At 42.6% G+C, this 18,849-nt stretch overlaps 1 protein-coding gene and 1 non-coding gene across 3 annotated transcripts in view; both read left to right on the top strand.

Moving 5' to 3' along the window:
- Positions 1-18,849, top strand: part of MCC (MCC regulator of Wnt signaling pathway) — a 447,124-nt gene that overhangs the window by 187,341 nt on the left and 240,934 nt on the right. The gene's annotated exons all lie outside the window — the stretch shown is intronic.
- On the top strand, positions 14,985-15,056 carry TRNAE-UUC (transfer RNA glutamic acid (anticodon UUC)). Its single transcript has one exon. It is a non-coding gene; the product is annotated as a tRNA-Glu (tRNA).

Genomic DNA, 18,849 nt, shown 5'->3' on the forward strand with positions numbered 1-18,849 from the left:
AAAAAAAAAAAAAAAAAAAAAAAAAAAGGCATTTCCCTGCTTAAAACCCTTCATTTCAGGGTACCCAGCTCCTTAGCCCCTGTTGGCCTCTCCAGCTATATCTGGCCACTTCTCACCCTCACATTCTAGCCTCCAGCCAGCTCAACTACTTGCAGTACCTTCAAGGTGCCTGGCTGTCTCTTGACCTTAGAACTTCACATTTGCTGTTCCTCTGCTGGTACACTATCCATATCCCCCACCTTTGCTTATCTACCTTCTGCTCATCTCATAGAACTTAGTTTAAGTGTTAGTTCCCTTGAAAATCTTCCCTGACATTCCCACTCTGGTCTAGATTCCATCCTCTTCCATACGTTCCCACAGCATGGGGCATTTCTGCATTATAGCACACTTAATACACTGTACAGGACTGCAGACGTGATCATTCCTATCAGAGTGGCTCTGTTCAGCGTTGATCACTAGCACTTGTATAGCATCCAGCTATATATTCCCTTTTGAGTGCATGACCCTATTTAAACCTTGCAACAGTCCCATTACATAGGTCCTATCTTTAGGGGCATTTGGAAGCTCAGAAGGATTAAGGGTCTTGCCCAAGGTCATACATCTAGTAGGTGTCAAGGCCAAGTTTAAACTTGGGTCTGATTCTAGAAGTCCCTGCTGTTTGCATGATGCCTACAGCCCTCTCAGACCATGTCGTCATGGCCTCTAGAACTGGCATCTATAAGACCTGGGGTTGCTGGGTGGGTTGATGGGTTGCTGGGAAGGAGAGGCACTGGGGGCAATGTCTGGGTTTCTGAGAAGGTTAGGTTGGCAGGAGAGATTGGAGATTTCATGTAAAATCCAATTTGTGGGGAATGATGAGTCTGGACTTAGGCATGCTGATTTTGAGATGCCTGTTGGTTATGTAAGTGGAAATGTGTTACTAGTAGGTTGTGGGCTAATAAGGCTCAGAAAGAGGTCAGTTTGGGAATCTTTGGTCTTCATGGCTGTTCACTTACAGTACAGATGAGTTGACGGCTAATGTTGTAGTCCATTCCAGCCTCTCCACGGTAGATGCCTACCCTCAGGTACCACATAAGTGAGGAGTAATATGAAGCAACCAAATGGTACTGTTGCATATACTCCAGTGCAGGTCAAAGTACCACAGTCCTTGTCTTCTAGCATTTTATGTGTATATAATATATGCACACGGTTATGGTTCAGAATCTGCCATTATAACCGAAACAGGTTGTGCTTTTATAGTCACATTTTCTTTTAAATTTTAAGAAAAATCCGATTAGTTCATGACATCACCTGGGCATTTCTACCTTTGATTCCTCCTTAGGAAAGGGCAGGGAAAGGGGTATATGGGTATGATCACAAAAGTAATGCATGTACATACAAAATTTGGAAAATAAATTAGTAAAAAAGTCTTGTAATTATCTTATTGGTAACATTTTGGTATGTTCTTTTAGTTATTAATATTTCTTTAAAGGGATTATACTTGAGTTTCACAATAGTATATCCTACTTTCCTCAAGTTTTTCTTGATATGTTTTCTTTTAAAAAAACTTGAGTTTTAATAACTCTTATAGTCCATCTTATATGCATGCCAAAATAGCTATTGAATAAATATTTTGTTCATATAAATAATGCACCTATATAAATGTGTTTTCTTATATATTAATATTTAGGGTAGATGGGCGGAGGGAGAGGAATGAGAGAGAAAAAAAATGTGAGTGAATGAAGAAACTGAGCACCGTATTATGCAGAGCTGCTATCTGGTGTTAAAGAAGAAAACAGAAGGGTACCTTGAGGTCTTGGGATGATCTTTGTAAAATAAGACAAAGACTGAAAAGGCCGATTTAAAAAAACCCAAAAAAACAAATACACTGGCTAAAATAAATTGGGACCATCTGTTGTTCTACCTTGGCCTGCTTACATAGTCTTCTGCCGCTGCTTATTTAAGAATGCCTTTAAAATGGTGAAGGAGGGCTGCCGGGTGTCAGATGGCACCAGGGCAGGAGTGCAGAGAGACAGCATGGCTGCTGCACAATTCCATGCTGGTCACCCTTTGGGGCCAGCGTTACTGTGGCCACTGTGGCCTTGACGTTCTGATCCATAGAGGTGTGGGAGGTGGGGGTAGGGTGAGTTATCCTGCCTTTTTTTTTTTTTAATCACCAGGCAAAACAAATTTTAGAATGATGTTTTTAAAAAGGATATTTCACCTGAACATAATAATGTATTACTCCTTTTTTTTTTTTTTTTTTTTTTTTTTTGCGGTACCCGGGCCTCTCACTGTTGTGGCCTCTCCCGTTGCGGAGCACAGGCTCCAGACGCGCAGGCCCAGCGGCCATGGCTCACGGGCCCAGCCGCTCCGCGGCACGTGGGTTCCTCCCAGACCGGGGCCCAAACCCGCGTCCCCTGCATCAGCGGGCGGACCCCCAACCACTAAGCCACCAGAGAAGCCCTACTCCTTTCTTATATGTATGTTGATACTTACCTTTCTCTGCGTGATCTCATATTAACCTGTTGTTGCAAAGTCTTTCACGAACCAGTCTAATTGTAGGAAGCTCAGTCCCTGGGGCCCAGTGGAGTCCTTTTTAATCATAGGAGCTGCTGAGTTTTATTTTCTGGCCGAGTATGACCATTATGAATTGCTAGTGTTCCTCTGTTTTAATGGTGACTTCCTATAAATAACAGCAAAATGATTACCTGGAAATCCCTAAATTGAACTACATTGCAAGTACTAGTCTACAGTTAAAGGCTTTATTTAATGTTTGTTTAAAGTGGATGTGACCAAAACGTTAATGTAGAGCAACATTTCACCTACTGGCCTGGGAAACTCTGCTATGTAATCAGCTTAGCTCTTGGCGTTGGAGTAGCTATTTTGGCAGAATGGAGGAGATTCCACTTGCAGCTTCAGGGTGTTCTTTTGTTGTTGTTATTTTCTTTTTGTTTTTTAAGGAGTTCATGAATTGGATGGCCCACCCTGGATCACGTATTGGCTGGAGGCTTTGCTTGTTGTGATGGCCTTAGGTCTTTGTTGCTTTCAGAAAGTTCAGGGAAGCCCACAAGCTGTGTGTGTGAAGCCCCCTGTCCCCATTCTCTGGCAGCCTAAAAGCCAAGCTGGGAATCCAGGCAGGGGGCAGGGAGATGTCAGAGTCCAGTTTCTTACCCAGAAATGTCATTGCTTGCAGACATACTTTCTGAATCCTGAGGTATAACATTCATTCAGCAATGAGTATTTATGAAAATAGAGTTGATTGTGGGAACTTGGATGACAAAAGCATTCATACTGGGTGTTTTCAATAGCCTAGTATTTGGCCCATCAAAGGATTGTAGTGGAAACTTGACGGGTTGAATGATTGGAAATAGCTGTCAGAGTGCTCATTTGGCCTTAGTTTCATTAGCCTTCAAAAGTGTCTTTAGTCAAAATTAAATGATCCCAGCTTAGCACAGATGCTTCTCTGCTGGCTTCCCCCTTTCCTAGGAAGAAGTTGATTTGCTAAGAATTCTTAACAAAGTAGAGGAAGGAACTGACCAGTTTCTAATGCCCGGAATCTGATTTATGCTCCACTCTACTGCTACACATTGTGACAAACATGGAGGCTACCATAGGAAGTGGGTGTTGTCTAATAGCATGACTGAACTAAGTCCCTGTGCGATGCTCTTCGGTGACCTTCTGGAAGTCCCCCGCCCTGCTTCATATGGCCAGTGGATATACAATGTTCAGCAATTCATGTGTGCTGGAGACGCTGGCATTTCTCTGCACAGAGTCAAAACCCTCTCTTCCTCTGTATGTATAAGGTAAACCCTGAGGGCAGCCCATAATTAGGAGTGGAATTTAGGAGCATAACATGATAGGCAGAACTGGGAGATGAAGACAGGAAACGGAACAGAGCATATTTCATGGAGGAAGGATTTCTTAACCTGTCCACCCTTCATATGACTCAGTGTTTCTTTCATCATCCAGTTGATTATCATGGTTGAAGAGATCCCTGATCTTGATTACCGTGGCCATTTGCATCACGTTATTTGTACTTCTCTACTTAATCCAATTTCATCGTGGAAATGCCCTTGTTTGGTCCAGCTGGCACCACCTCATGCCTACTCTCATCCCTCCTTTCTAAAAATCCTGTTGCGTTTAGTTGCTACAAGCACACGTTACGTGCTTTAAAACGTAGCTTCATCCTGTTTCTCATGCTTTCTCCTCCCCTGCGAGCTTGTAAGTACCTTCAGTGGCTGGGAATGGCTGGTACTTCATGTACTCTTCTGCCGTCCCTCTGTAATACCTAATGCAAGATGAGAAAATCAAAGACGATCCAGTTGACAGAGACCCTGCGTGTTGAAGGCATGACTCAGAGCACAGAATCCCCCACTCTCAGCTTTATGTAAACTTCCTAAGATCTCCTGGCTCATCTACAGTGCTTTCCCTGCAGGCAGCTTTTAAGAAAACCCGCGAGCAAGTTGGAAACCTCTGATCCCCTTATGCTGTAGCTGATAATGGAACTTTGCCAGAATGGGAAAACGACACACATTCCAGCATTCCTACTGTTTGCTAGGAACTAGACATTGATTTGGTAATTGGTAATTAATCAATTTCCTGATTTGGAAGAAATGCTGCATTTCTCTTTCTACTCCAAACATTTGTCCAGTGTCACTCTCAGCCCCTCAGGCACTGTTCTGGTAACTATAGTAGATTAAGAGGTTCTTTCATTTTCCTTTCTATTATCATAGGACTGGTAGTTCTCTCTCAGTCCTTTAATGTTTTCACGTCGGTGAAACAGTAACTTCTGTAAACCATCCCTTGCTCCATTTCTACAGTCCCTGTTGCTGGCAGCCCCAGGATTCACCAGCCACCTTGTTGACATTATTACATTTTAATGATTTCTGTGCTGCCTACCCACTTGATAGTCTGTGGTTTTATTAGCTTGAGATTGAAAATTCAAATGAATAAAGGACCACAGAGTAAAAGGAACCTAGTCAGATATGATAGGAGACTAATGTCCCTTAATTCATTCATTGGAGTGTTTCTTTGCAATCCATGCATTATCGTATTCATTTTTAAAGAATAATTACTGTATTTTGTTGAAAGAATAGGCTCATAAATTCCAAGAAGCTAATTATATTTTGTTACTAGTGTTGCTAGGATTCTAATAAGCTTATTCCTCTTTCTTAGGTTGGAAAAGGAAGCATATCCTAACATAGACAAGTGTACCCTGGTAATTAGAAATCACTGAGAAAGAAATAATGATATTTTGTTATCATTTGTTATAATGATATTTTGTTATGATATATTTGTTATAACAAATAATGATATTTGTTATAAGTGTTAGAAGTTTTCTAACACTTGGTTATTTAAAATGAGCATGGTAGAGCCTGACTTTAAAATGACATAGGAAATGAAATTGCTTCTTTATTTTTTATGTAGGTATGCCAGAAAAAAAGCGGAAGAATTAAGGAGAGCATATCAACCTGACTGTATTTGTAGGCTCTTCTGAGATCTAAAAAAAGAAGAAGAAAAAAGAAAATACACTGTATTTGTAGAGATGATGGGTGAAATTTAAAAAATCACCAGTAGAAAAAATAAGGTCAGGCCACTAGGCTTACAGTGTTAAATAGAGGTGATATTATTGGCTCATGTTGGGGTGCTCAGTGTGTGCCTGTCATGAGGAGAACTTGAGATAGAGAGCTTCAATAACTTACCCAGGGACACAGAGTTAAGTGGCAGAGCCTCAGATACCTAAATCATTACCTAGTTTTCTTTGGTGAAACTGAAAAAAAAAAAAAAAAAAAAAAATTCAAGAAGATCCAATGTATACAAGCTAAAGCTGGTCAAACTCCAATTTTTAATGCAGAGAATTGAGTTTAAAGTTGATTAGTCATCTCTGATTATGCAAATATTCTTACTCATTTGGGTTTCTGTTAAGGTAACCATCTCTCGGTTTACCCAGGAATTTCAGTGCAAAAACCTTAATAGTCCTGAGCAAACTGGGACGGTTGGTCACCTTGTTTCTGGTGCTGATACCGAGTTTTGTTTTTAATTTTGCAGTAGGAAATTTTTTACTAAAGCAAGGCTGACTGATCATTAGAAACCTTTTTCTCTTTATAACCTAAGTCTCTTGCCTGTGTTACCTGTCTTCCACTTAAGATTTGAGTCTGGACACCATCACTGTGTACACAGTGCTTAACACTTACTTAATAATTTGTGAACCTAATGTTCTGGGTCGTTGTAGAAGAGGTGACAACTGTGCCGTTGTTAGTGATGGGGAAACTGAGCCAAGGAAAAGCGCAACATTTCTAATGGCCATGGGAATCCACAGCATCTGAATCAGCAGCATTACGGCCTTGAGTCTGTGCTTAGAAATGTAAACAAAGCCCTCTCTGATAAAAATATTTCCATTATCTTAAAGTAAACATCCGTGATCATTTAAGTAGTCCTGCTGCAGTCAAGGACTGGGTTAAATTGCTAGACTAATTGATAGAGCATTTAATGAAGCAAATATTTTTATCCTTAGCAAACTGTTAATTTTCCTCAAGGAGAGATTAAATTAAGCCCATATATGCCAACTTTTTATTTGTATATTTGTTTTGCAGGGAAATCTAAGAGGTAAAGTGAAATAGTTACCTTTCTGTCAATAGTTTTTCTTAACATCTATTTTGGTAGTATTTAGGCCTTTTAATTTAAAGAGCAAAGACGTACATGGCTACTTGGAAGGTAACGGGCGGAAGTTAGGGATGTAGCTCAGGTCACATGGAATTTGGTATTGGAATTTCCATTTCTCAACTTTCTAAGCAGGGGCCTTGTTACCGTATTCTCTGCCTCCTCTAGTAAGTTGAAAAGTTAAAATGGGCCTCAATTCAGAAACCATGAATCATCTCTGTATCCCACTAGGTGGGGTGGGGTAGAGAGAGTCGGGGAGAGATTGGGGTGGGTGCAAAAAGGATGACCTGTTGCTATCTTTGGAGCCTGAAACTTCTTTTCCTTATGAGGTCAGCTGTTGGGAACTAGACTGAGTGCTTTATTTTCTTTATCCTTCATTTTGCCTATCCTTTTTCATCATAATTGGAACGAATTTGATGTGTCCCCAAGGTAAATTTTGGAATTCTGTCAGTGAAAGGCCGGGTCCAGCTCCTCAAATCAACACCCATGCATCAATCGCCCTTCTCCCCCGATTCTGTTGCAATGAGCTTAAGTGACTGCCTCCCATGTTGGGATGTCCAGACACCCATGACCCAAAGGTGAACAGCCCTGTTATCCATTACTGACTCTCAGACTGATTACATGTGTTACTACTTATGCTTATATAAGAAGGATAAGTTGAAATGGCTAAAGAAGGAATCTATTTTTATTTTGTCTTGAATAAGTCATAAGCAAAATTTTTTTAGCGCAAAAGTGATGAAAGCAATCTAGATCTAGCTCCTTCAGGTACCCTTATTTAGCATCCTAAGATTTGTCATGAATGGAAGCAGATTTTGTTAAACAGTCCATCTCTCCCCCCCAAAACATTTTCTTATGCTCTCTTCCTTCTATAGTGAAGCTTCTTATACGTTTCAGAATTTCAAAATGCAGTTGTACTTCAGACAAAATACGTGGGCATGTTTTGGTACTGAGCTCTGTGTACTCTGTTGGCTTATCTCTGAACTAGGTCTTGCAGTGGTGAAGGAAAAATAAAAGCAATCTGTCAGTGGGGTGTTCTTGCTACCCTTCTAGTAATCATCTTTATTGCCATTCATTTCTCCTGATTGCTGCTCTGACATTTCCATGAGAATTACCGAGGGCAGCTGAACTAGATAAATTAGGCCCTTTCTGACCAAATAAATGACCATTGACATTTTGGCAGTGCTAACCTCATTAACGGTATTAGCCAGGAGTCCTGCTTTTAGTAAAGCTCCATCGTGGGCATGTGACTGTAGGTTGGGGCAGATAAAGACCTTCCAGCTCCTAATTAGCAAGAGTAATAAATGACAAACGCTTTGTGGGAGTCCCTGAATAACATTAATCAGATGTAGAGCACTACCACAGTTGAACAATTTGTTTCACTGTCAATGTGGAAAAAACACATTATGCTAAAGTTATGAAGGAAGTGCTTTTTTGATGTGTTATCATGGCAGTAGTGAAATTCGAGAGACGGGAGTTGAGCCACATAAGCATTCTTTACCCTTCAGGTTTTCTTTGAGAAAGCTAACGCAAAGAGTTCATTGGCCTCTGGTTCCCCGCTGTAGAGCCTGCTGGAGTCAAGGGGCCCAGTCCCCGCCTGGAGAGAGAGTGTAGTGCTCTGATGCTGGGGAAGGAACTTGCCTTGTGGAGTTGCAAGGCTTTTTTGTAAGCAGAGAACCCGTATTCCCTGTTTCCCTCCAGCCTGCGGAGCTGGTCTGACTTCTGTTCTTCATCCCTGTCTTCTCTTTCCTGTGCTCGCCCACACTAGTCCTGTTAACTTCCATTGTTCCTTTCACTGTTTCTAATTTTTGCTGCCATTCTCCGTTTGTCTCTCCAGTACTCTTTGCATCTTCCTTGCCTTCTCATCTTTGAGAAGAAAGTCTGACCCTTACAGATAACACCAGTCAGTGTTAATACTCCTGTCCAATCAAGATAACATTGGGTATAACTGTTGGCCTCTCCAAGCTGATCTGTCTTAGCTGATGTTTCTTTTTTTTTTTTTTTGTATATACTGCAATTTTATTTCAATCACACAAAGTTAGCGTGTAGGAAATGTAAATGAAAGTACAGTTAAAATAGCAGAGAACCAAAAAGTCTAAAAAGGAAGTACACCTAAAACATGAGAATTCAACATTCATTAGTGTTTCATCTTCAGTTTTTTTTTTTTTTTTTTTTTTTTTTTTTTTTTTTTTTGGCAATATGTGGGCCTCTCACTGTCGTGGCCTCTCCCCTTGCCGGACGCGCAAGCTCAGCGGCCATGGCTCCGCGGCATGTGGGATCCTCCCGGACCGGGGCACGAACCCGTATCCCCTGCGTCGGCAGGCGGACTCTCAACCACTGCGCCACCAGGGAGGCCCTCATCTTCAGTTTTGATTGACACTTGATGCTTGCAAATTTTGAAACAAACTTTGAGATCATGATGACTATTCTGTAGAGATTCCAGCACCAGCACTAAGATTTGTACATTCAGTTTGTTTGCATATTGTATAGGACAGATTTGTCACAGGTCAGATCACAGTGTTGAAGGAAAGAAGTACCTTCCTGTAATTAGAAAGAATCCCCTGAACTGCACTCAGCTTAAGACATCCAGTGTACAAGAGCACGAAAACCGTCCTAATAATGTGGCTCCAAGGAACATAGTTTTGATAAGGACAGTAACCTAAGCTTCTCTTTCCCATTTAATTACTGAAATCTCTAACAGTGACAAAACGGTCACATAGGACAGTAAATGTATACAGTAATTCAGTCAAACTTCTTGGAAAGAAAACATTTTAGCTGAAGTTTCTTTCCCCTTAACCTGTTTGGAACCATTCCAGAAGCCAGTTATAATAGTTTACAGATAACCAAAGATTAATGGGTGATTTAAGAAAAATCCTTTTCCCAAACTAAGAAGTTTTTCTTTTGCCGTCAACTTCTAGAGTGTTATATTAGACAGTAAATGGATGAACTGTTATTTCTAGGAGCTCAGGATCATCTTTAATGGTAGCTAAATTGAATGACACTTTGTGTAGAACAGTATTCTAGAGCTACTGCATGGAAGGAGGGCACAGAAAAAGTAACACCATCTACCTGCCTGAGCTGTCTTTTGCCCCTCACTGGGAGACAGAACGCAAAATTGGCTTCTCTTGTTATCTAAGTATCAGGTGAATCATACAGACTTATAAGTGATAGCTGTTGAGAGAAACAACAACATTATGGTCTGGAATGCTCAAGGGAAATTGATGAAGATGGTACATCCTGAAGGACTTCCCATAAGCAAGAAGAAGGAATTCCTGGTGGTGCTGTATGGGTTTGGGAGAGCTGAGCAGACTAGCATGACGAGGTGGGACCTCTAGATGAAGGGGGAGAGGGTAGGGTTCAGCTTGCCTGAGGACCTCTGTGTATTCCATGCTGAATACGCAGCATGCAATGTATTCCATTCCATTCCATAGTTAGGGACTAATATCATTGGCTATTCTAGGAAAAATCATTACAGCGCTTTAGCAGGAAAGTGGTGCAGGAAAATGGTGCTTTGCGGAAGAGGAATTTTGAACCTCGCTGCGTAGGAGTGATTGGATAGAAAGATGTGGCGCTCAGGAAAAAGAGTTAAGGAGTTGTCTCAGTAACCCAGGTTGGTAAAGACTAGGTTTGTATTAAGGTGGAAAAAGTGTTGGTTGCAAGAGTGACAGGATTGTGTGAGTAAGAGATTGTGAAAGAATGGAGCAGAGTGGAAGATGTAGCTGAGCTGTTTGTTTTTTTTTAAATCATCCATTCCACTTTCATTCATTCTACTTTAAAATCAATTCTGTTGGACTTCCCTGCTGGCGCAGTGGTTAAGAATCCGCCTGCCAGCGCAGGGGACACAGGTTTGATCCCTGGTCCCAGAAGATCCCACGTGCCATGGAGCCACTAAGCCCGTGCGCCACAACTACTGAGCCTGCGCGCTAGAGCCCGTGAGCCACACTACTGAGCCCATGTGCCACAACTACTGAAGCCCACGCTCCTAGAGCCTGCGCTCTACAACAAGAGAAGCCACTGTAAAGAGAAGCCCGTGCACCGCAACGAAGAGTAGCCCCTGCTTACCACAACTAGAGAAAGCCCGTGCGCAGCAACGAAGACCCAACACAGCCAAAAATAAATTAATTAAAAAAAAATGATTCTGTTATTAAAAAAAATCAATTCTGTTTCAGCAGCCATATCTTGTTTATTAGATGTTACATATAAATATAGAAGATATTTTAATAGCTGTGTTGAGATATTCATACATGATAAAATTTATCTAAAGTGTGCAATTCCATGGTTTTTGTATATTCACAAGAATGCGTAACCATCACCACAATCTAATTTTAGGGTATTTTCATCATCCTGGGAAGAAACCCCATCAGCAGTCACTCCCTGCCTCCCACCCCCCAGGCGACCGCAAATCCTCTGTCACTGAGGATTTGCCTGTTCTAGAAGTCAGATACTATGTGGCCTTTTTCAAAAAATAAATTTATTTATTTATTTATTTTTGGCTGCACGGGGCCTTTGTTGCTGCTCACGGGCTTTCTTTAGTTGCGGTGAGCGGGGGCTACTCTTCGTGGCGGTGTGCGGGCTTCTCATTGCTGTGGCTTCTCTTGTTGCAGAGCATGAGCTCTAGGCACGCGGGCTTCAGTAGTTGTGGCTCGTGGTTCTAGAGCGCAGGCTCAGTAGTTGTGGCTCACGAGCTTAGTTGCTCCGCGGCATAAGGGATCTTCCTGGCCCAGGGCTTGAAACCGTGTCCCCTGCATTGGCAGGCGGATTCTTAACCACTGCGCCACCAGGGAAGCCCCTATGTGGCCTTTTGTGATTAGCTTCTTTCACTTAAGGTAACGTTTTCCATGGTCATCCATTTTGTAGCCTGTCTCAGTGTGTAGCTGGGTTGGGACTTGACCGTCAAGCAGGTGGGAAATAGTGCCTCCGACAGAAAGAAGCCCAGAGGTGGGGTGGCCATGCCCCACCTGACAAATGGGAATGACAGCAACCATCCTCTTTACTTCCCAAAGTTATTCTGGAGATCAGATCACGTGTATGAACGCTGACCCATTTATTTCATATAGAAATCTTCGTGGCATATTTTGCTGAAGACAAGTTTTAGGGGTAAGGGGATGAAATTGAGACGTCAGTACATTTGGGTTGATGGTAGCACATGTGTGAATTGCCGGGCTGAAGAGCCTCTTGGGAACTCATGCTGGTGGAGTCCCTGAGGACTGATGAGATTGTCCAGGGCAGAGAGGTTAAAGAGGGAAGAGCAGAGGACTGGGATGTGAAGGAGGCCTGTTGGCGGAGAGTAGGAAGAAAAGAGCTGCAGAGAAGGAGCGCAAAACCGGTCCTGCTGGAATGGTGTAATAATGCAGTCATTGCTAAGTTTTCTTAATTAGCTAACTGTTGGCCAAGTCCAGTCTGTGCAGGATTCTCTGGCCCAGTTTATTCTTGGCCCAAGCCCCTTTGCTAACTGGGCAGTGATTTAGGCCCTTATTTAAAAAACAAAGTGAAACAAAACAATGAAGTGCCCCGGGCTTGAAATGTGACCTGCTTCCCAGGCCAAGATTCCACTACCTAGTGTGCTGGCCCGAGCTGCATGCCTGATCTCTTTGAGTCTTAGGGTTGTTTTTGTCTCTACCTGATAGTTATCTCCTTTGCTGGGAGGTTGAAGACCACCTCCAAGGCAACAACCTGTGCACAAAGGCTTTGTAAGTGCTAAAATGTCCTTGGAAGTAAGGGAGTGGTGCTCTTCCATCCATTGCCCGCCCCTCTCCCAAATAAATACAAAGCAAGCCTGATGGAAGATACTGGGAATTTCCCAAGGGCTGCCTCTGTAAGGAGCTCTGCAGTGTTGGGTAATGCTTCTGTAGGTAGCGTAATTGATTGTTGCTGGGTAAACAGGAGCCCCATTTTGGGAGAATGACCATCTAGACTGACTCCACCCCGCTTAGGTTTTTTCCGGAGAGGTGATAACTATGGAAGCTGGAGGTGGTGGGCACCTGAACCAGGACCCAAAAGTTAGATATTTTTCAGTTTTCTAGGAGAAGGAATGAATTGAAGAGGAGACATAAAAAAGAAGCTCAGGGCTTCCCTGGTGGCGCAGTGGTTGAGAATCCGCCTGCCAATGCAGGGGACACGGGTTTGAGCCCTGGTCCAGGAGGATCCCACATGCCGTGGAGCAACCAAGCCTGTGCGCCACAAGTACTGAGCCTGCACTCTAGGACCCGCGAGCCACAGCTACTGAAGCCTGTGCACCTAGGGCCCATGCTCCGCAACAGGAGAAGCCACGGCAGTGAGAAGCCTGCGCACCACAACGAAGAGTAGCCCTGGCTCACTGCAGCTAGAGAAAGCCCGCGTGCAGTAACAAAGACCCAACACAGCCAAAAATAAATAAATTAAATAAATAAATAAATTTTAAAATAAAAGGAAGCTCAGTTTTTCCTGGACTTTGGCAGTGGACCAAGGGTTTTAATAAAAGTTGAAATCAAATCCCTGAGATGCCCCATAGTGTGAGAGTCTTATTAGCCTTGTCCTTGGAAGGAGACTTACTCTCGCTCCTTCTAAATTTACATAGCTTGTTCTCCCCGCCTATATGATGGCAGCCCAAGTGGATGCTTAAAATATTACCTAGGTCTCCCTGTCCTCATTTGCTAGGCACCACTCCATACTCCATTTATGCTGCTATGTTAGGCCCTATAAACTTGGCCCATCTCTCCTGCGCACTTGGAAATGGAATATGTTCTACTCCTAGTCTGTCTCTGAATCATGGGAGCTGTTAACTCTGGAGCCCTATGAACTGGGAAGGGGCTGGTCTGCAATGAGGGAAGGAACCAGGAGATGTGCAGAGAAGGACACAGTCCAGAGATGAGCTCAAGTTCCTGCATGGCGCCCTGAAGCTCCAAGAGAGCCCTGTGTACTTAGAACGGATGAAAAGTGAGTTGGTTGACTTTTTCACTTAAACTCTCTCAAGTTGTCTTGGGAGCTTGCAACCCAAGGAACCCTAATCCTGCTTTAGTAGTTGAAAGCAGCCTGAAATCTTTTCAGCTGCTCTGAGGACCTACTGTAAGGTAAAGCAGAGGATGGACGTAGGGGACTGAGTTACTGAAAACGTAGCCCCGTAGAGGGAGCTGCTCTGCCCTTCCCTGAGCTGTCGTCGAAGTTGGGGCACATCTGGTGACATCATAGCCTTGCTCTGAACTAGAAGGAGGAACTTCTGTCAAAGGTACCAGTTGGGATAAAACGACCACTGTGTTGCTTTTCAGGACAATTGTCTGTCTCTGGGATTCATTTTGGAATTCATTCATTTCCAGTCTCAAAATGCTCAGACGCATGTAGGACTTGGGCCTGGAGCAGGGGTAGGCACACATTTTTCTGGAAAGGGCCAAATAGTAAATATTTTAACTTTGGTGGGTCATGTGGTCTCTGTTACAACTACTCTGTCATTGTAGGGTAAACACAACCATAGATAACATATAAACAAGTGGGCGTAGCTGTGTTCCGGTATAACTTTATGTACCAACACTGAAATTTGAAATTTATATCATTTTTGCATGTCATGAGATAATCTTTTGATTTTTTTTTTCAACTATTTAAAAATGTAAAAACACTCCTTAGCTTACAGGCCACACAGAAACACCCAGTGAGGTGGATTTGGCCCATGGGTTGTAGTTTGCAGACCCTTAAAGCGTGACATGGAAGCAGAGGGACGCGTGTGCTTTTAATAATCTTTTGATTTTTTTTTTTCAACTATTTAAAAATGTAAAAACACTCCTTAGCTTACAGGCCACACAGAAACACCCAGTGAGGTGGATTTGGCCCATGGGTTGTAGTTTGCAGACCCTTAAAGCGTGACATGGAAGCAGAGGGACGCGTGTGCTTTTATAATAGCTCAGGTGGATGAGAACAGTTTTCATTGAGTGTGAGTCCTGAATATTTTAACCCTTCCATTAACACCACCAGACCTCTGTGGGATAGACGGCTAGTATAGTAACTAACCCTTGAGACAGAGGAAAGATTTTAAGTTCAGTGAGCTGGTTTTAGAACTGGGAGCGAATAATTTCCAGAGCTTTTAGGTGCTTGACTCATGACTGAGGCCCTCGGCGCATTGCCAAGTGGAAACCGTGCTGTTTCCACGTATAAGCACGTATAGAGACATCAAGGCTCCTGAAATATTGTGTAATGCTTTATGTGAAGCCCAGATTAGAATTACAGAGTTTACTTTTTCTGTAGTTTAGCCACTGAAATCCACATCTTCCCTTGCTCTAGAAAGATCTAAATATATGTGCTGTTTTTTTTAAAAAACTTGTATTGAGGTGTTATTGACAGTGAACTGCACGTATTTAAGGTACACAGTTTGAGGGAATTCCCTGGTAGTCCAGTGGTTAGGACTCAGCTCTTTCACTGCTGTGGCCCAGGTTCAATCCCTGGTCTGGGAACTAAGATTCCCCCTGTAAGCCACCAGGTGCGGCCAAATAAATAAATAAAATAAGGTACACAGTTTGAGAAGTGTGTGTATGTGTGTGTGTGTGTATATCTCCATGAAACCATTTCCACAATCAAGACACTGAACGTATCCATCACCCCCAAAAGTTTTCCTCTTGCCTCTCCCCTTCTCCATTCCTTCCCTTTCCTAGACAATTGCTGATCTGCTTTCTGTCACTCTACACTAATTTGCATTTTATTGAATATTATGTAAATGGAATCTTACAGTATGTACTATATTTTTGCTCTGGCTTCTTTCATGCAGCATAATTTTTAGATCCATCCATGTCTCATGTATCAATAATTCATTCCTTCTTGTTGCTGAGTACGTTGCATTGTATAAATATATCACAATTTGTTCATTCATCTGTTGAAGGACATCTGAACTGTTTCCATTTTGAGGACCTTACGCATAAATTTGCTGTTAATGTTTCCGTATGGGTCTTTTTATGGACATATGTGGTACCATTTTTCTTGGGTAAAGACCTAGGAGTGGAATAGCTGGTCACATGGAAAGTATGTATTTAACTTTTTAAGAAACTTCCAAAATTGTTTTCCAAAGAGGTTTTACCACTTTCCATTCCCACCAGCACTGTCGGAGGATTCTAGTTCCTCCACATGCTTGCCAACTAAGCGTGCTGGTTTAAGGAAGCATTTTTAGTGGATATTTATGTTGTAAACTCTTAAATACAGAAAATCGCATCCTCTAGAATCCCTTAATTTTTGTTTCCAAAGAGCTCTAAAATCTGCATGTTTTTCCATTTCCAGAACATCCCTGTAAAAGGAGGTATTAGAGGACCGAATCAGATATGTGGCTTAGGCATCGTCATGTGGTTTGGCTTCCAGTCTGACCAGGGTGGTTATTTTCTTTTTCTTTTTCTCTCCTTCAAACATAAGTCTACTGGCTTCCCTTTCTTTCCTTTTCTACTTCCTTCAGTTGTTTTGCTTTTGCCACATTGAGGTGTGAGGTGTGTGGTATGCGTCTGGATCTGTGTGGAATTGGTTTGTGAGAATCAAGCTGTTTCCTGTCGCACCATGAATGTCTCAGGAAAATGAAGATGCTCCTGGAGATCACCCCTGGGGTGATAGCTGTATTACAGTTTTCACGTTTCAGAGTGGCTTCCCTGCAGTAAAATTACTGCCGTCTTTTTGCCCTGTCCTCGAGTTATGTTAGTCTGAGAAATGAAATATTGCTGGAAATGTGTGCATCTCGGTAGGAGTTTTAAGCAATTTGAAAGAGCCATGTCTTAACAGTGCCAATTTCGAAGCTTGCTAGGTGGAAGTTTATTACAGTGAACCCATAGCTCTTCAGCTGTCCAACTGAATCAGGGCCACTATTGATTAATCAGTAGTAACCCAGCTATGATTCCTGGGTATGGCAGCCAGTATCTGATTCAGAGTTAATGTACTGAGAAGATGTCTCCTCTGGTATATTGCATTTCCTGGTCTTTTTGCCTTCAGCTTCCATTCCCATTAAGGGTTCTCCCTATCACAGTCTCTTACATTTAGCTGCAGTCCTCCCTAACTAGTCAAGTTAAAGCTGTCTGCTCTAACTGCAGCAGATGCTGCTAAACCGTTGGTTGGTTTAAAAGAGACACAATATAACAACCCTGGTCAGACTGGAAGCCAAACCACCTGACTCTGTATAAGCCAGGCATCTGATTCTGTCCTTTAATTCCTCATTTTACAGGGGTGTTCTGGGAATGAAAAGACATGCAGATTTTAGTGCTCTTTTAAATCAGCACTCTTAGGGCCAGTCTCTTTGTTTGCTCTTTCCTACCTTGAGAACACTCTCCCTCTACCAGGTGAAGAACTCTATAGAGATGTAGGGTTTCTTACCAGCCCTCTTCTGCCAGGATGGTCGGGACAGTGGTGGTTGTTCTGAAGATTCACTGATGGCGCTGTGACTGACTTAGGTTTTCTTGAAGGGCATGGATGGAGAGTAGAAAAATACACGAGTGGGAAAAAAGCATTTCTGAAATTGAATTTTGAAAAATATGTTAGAATTCCATCCTTTTTCCTCCATGAAAATGGAGGCTGTGTTAGCCTTCATTTGCTTTCTGCATACACATTGAACCTTCTGTAAGGTCATGTTGGTTTAGAGCAATTATTCTCAAAGTGTGGTCCCTGGACCCAACAGTATGAGCATCATGGGAGAACTTGTTAGAAATGCAGATTACCGGGCCCCACTCCAGACCTGCTGAATGAATCCGAAAATCAGGAGGTGGGCCCAGGAATTTTTTTTTTAACAGCTGATTCTAATTCATATCCAAGTTTGAGAGCCACTTGTTTCGCGCCAAACCTGTGTTTGGATCCTGGCTAACTGGGGACTAGTTATTTTCCTTCAGTTTTTTAATTTTTATAAAAGGAGGATAGGGCTTCCCTGGTGGCGCAGTGGTTGAGAGTCCGCCTGCCGATGCAGGGGAAATGGGTTCGTGCCCCGGTCCGGAAGGATCCCACATGCCGCAGAGCGGCTGGGCCCGTGAGCCATGGCCGCTGAGCCTGCGCGTCCGCAGCCTCTGCTCCGCAGTGGGAGAGGCCACAACAGTGAGAGGTCCGCGTACCACAAAAAAAAAAAAAAAAAAGAGGATAACCATCTCTACCTTTCAAGGTCATTGTGGGGATTAAGATGATGAGTATAAATATCTGCATGTAAGTACTCAGTAAACAACTGCTGGTATTTGGTGCCAACTTTTAAAAGGTATGGTGATAGAAAATGAGATAAAGGCATAAAAGATGGGCTCAGCCCTGAAGAGTTTGCAATGAGAAGAGGTGACCTACATATGAATGATTGCCTGACCCTCCAAAAATGGTAACCTTTGTCAGAAAACCCAAAACAAGGGTATTTCCCTTGACTTTTTTCCCTTTCTGGTAGCAAATGTGATAGTTGGAGAAAGTGGAAGTAGTAATGTGCCTGGAGTCATGGAGTTGACATTACTTTTACTGGGAATCTGTTAAGCCTGTATTCATAGGCATATACTAAAGAGGTTTAAGAGGCCTGAAAGGCATTCTAGAGGGTACCTTTGTTTGAGGGAACCTTAGGAGAATACCCTTAGTTTTCTATAGACCTTGTACTTTATTATCCTAATTTATCCCCCACCCCCCACTCACCTTTCCCCTTTGGTAACTGTAAGTTTCTTTTCAAAGTCTTTGAGTCTGTTTCTGTTTTGTAAGTAGGTTCATTTGTATCATTTTTTAATATTCTACATGTAAGTGATATCATAGGATATTTGTTTTTCTCAATCTCTAGGTCCATCCATGTTGTTGCAAATGGCATTATTTCACTCTTTTTTATGGCTGAGTAATATTCCATTGCATATATGTACCACATCTGTTTTATCCATTCCTCTGTTGATGGACATTTAGGTTGTTTCCATGTCTTGGCTACTGTAAATAGTGCTTCAGTGAACATTGGGGTGCATGTATCTTTTTATTTTTTAAGTAGGTACTACTATCTCTTTTTGCGGTATGCGGGCCCCTCACTGTTGTGGCCTCTCCATTTGCGGAGCACAGGCTCCGGACGCGCAGGCTCAGTGGCCATGGCTCATGGGCCCAGCCGCTCCGTGGCACGTGGGATCCTCCCGGACCGGGGCACGAACCCGTGTCCCCTGCATCGGCAGGCGGACCCTCAACCACTGCGTGACCAGGGAAGCCCTTCTGCCCCTTTTTTTTTTTTTTTTTTTAATAATACACAATGTATTTATTTATTTATTTATTTATGGCTGTGTTGGGTCTTCATTTCTGTGC

This window comes from Lipotes vexillifer, unplaced genomic scaffold (genome assembly GCF_000442215.2).
Source record: "Lipotes vexillifer unplaced genomic scaffold, Lipotes_vexillifer_v1.1 scaffold91, whole genome shotgun sequence".
Taxonomy (NCBI): Eukaryota; Metazoa; Chordata; class Mammalia; order Artiodactyla; family Lipotidae; genus Lipotes; species Lipotes vexillifer.